Here is a 2,171-nt window from a genome sequence, read left to right as displayed (position 1 = left end):
CCTATAGGACAGGTTAGAACAGTCCCTGTGAGTTTCTGAGACTGTAACTCTTTACCTGGATAGAAGGCCTCTTTTTTTCTCCCATGGGATGACTTGTGGTTTTGAAATGCTAACCTTGCAGTTAGCCCGGTGTGTAACGACTGTGCTCTCCAGGCTCCTCTCTCATTGCGTAGACATGAGATAACATGTACAGAGTAACCAGAGAGTACAATGTGATTGGGGGGAAACTGCTTAGAATACTTCAGTCACTAGCTTTCATAGTTTACTTTTCTAACACTGTTCCAATTGTGTACTATTTTGAGAAGGAAAAGAATAGCATTAAGAAGAATAACATGCATGAAATAAGGTAAATGGCTTCATTTTACACAATCACACTAACTGTCCTCAACAATTCCCCACATATAATATTTCCTCAATTATTCATTGCGTTTTTTCTAAGATAATCTTTGGTAGGAAGAACAGAAGCATATGAGAGCAAACAATCACAAAATAACGACAGTCAATGTATTTACCCTATCTTTCTACTGAGATAAGCATTAAGGGTAGGACTTGTACTTGTATGAGTCCTTCTGTTCACATTTGACAGACCAATATATAAAATATATTTAAACATATCATTATAGACGTTGTAAGTATAATTAAAATGACCTTATACTAGTGATGGATTTACTTTTCTCAATTTATGTTAACACCTTATAGTTATTTGTTCATGATGTTGGCATTTCAGATCATTTTGTTGATTTAACTTCTTAATGGGGTAAATAAAAACAATAAAACCCTAAATCTGTTGCTCTCCAGTTGATTCCAAATCAGTGATCCTACAAGACAGAATAGAACTGCTTAATACAGTTTCCTGTTATCTTTACAGAGACAAATTGCCTCACTCTTTTGACGTGGAGCAGCTGGTGCGTTTGAACCAACTTCTCGGTTAGCAGTCTAGCCCTTAGCTATTGAATCATCAGGGCTCCAATTGATCAATAGGTTCTATGTAATCTTTAAAAATATCCCAGAAAGCTTTACTGAAAAAGCCACATGGAACTCTGAGGATGAAACATACATAAAGCAAACTTGAGGAAAAAAGAATGAAATGTGAAGACTATATATTTTCAAGATTAACTATAACATATAGTTAATATGTTATAGTTAATATAGTTATAGTAATTATAATTATCTTACTGAAAGTGGTGTCAATAAGTAGATCAAAGCAATAGACTTTGAACACATACTTAGAGGTACATTTGACTTTTTTTAAGGTACCAAAGCAATCCAGTGATTGAATGCACCATCATTTTAACAAATCGCTGAAAATATGAACACAGAAATTAGTAAGAAAATTGGATTCTATCTCTTTGAATAAAAATATGCATGGCTAGAGATAGATAAATCCATAAATAGGAAAGAGAATTCAAGAGAAAAGAGAATGGGGACGGTACTAATTAGCATGGGGCATGTTGATTGCATTAGAATGATACCCAAGAGAGGTAAGATTGAAAATCACCATTTCTCATCTTTATAGTAATGATTAATTTGGTAAAGCTTATCAAAAAAAAAAAAGATGCTCAATCCGTTGGGTAAATTTTAAGTAAGAGGGGTTATTTAACACAATCGGAAATAGGAATGCACAGATTATATAAGAGTAACAGAGGGAAAACGGAATCCTGAAAGCTGACCAATCTTGCCATCTTGATCTTACCTTTATTATCAGGACTGTGGTTGCTCCGACTCACTGATGATAACAGAACAGAAAGGTTCTATCGTTGCTATCAATGCTCTTACACACATATGAATAGATTTGTTTCTCTAATCAACCCAGACTAACACATCTTGTTACATTGTTAAGTCACGCGTCCATAAATCATAATGTGATTTCTCTCCTTTTCTATGACCCTTTGCTTTACCAAATATGAAGTATTTTCCCACTGTTTGGTCTTTTTCCTAGTGATGTGTCTAAAGTAGGCAAACAAAAGTCTCCCCATCCTCACCTCTTAGAACCATCTTCTTTGATTGATTTGAGTATTTTTTTTGGAGTCCACTGTATATTCTCTATTCTGACAAGAGTTCAAATAACTTTCAATGCTTACTATCAGCTGTGGGAGGGAAAGTCAGTCAATTATTTGTAAATATAAGACTCGTGTCTAAGTGCAGAGCTTCAAGTCCTGCTAATTCTGCTC

This window comes from Echinops telfairi, unplaced genomic scaffold, assembly GCF_000313985.2.
Source record: "Echinops telfairi isolate 266 unplaced genomic scaffold, ASM31398v2 ScPeMD7_49;HRSCAF=173, whole genome shotgun sequence".
NCBI lineage: Eukaryota > Metazoa > Chordata > Mammalia > Afrosoricida > Tenrecidae > Echinops > Echinops telfairi.
This window is presented reverse-complemented; position numbering follows the sequence as displayed.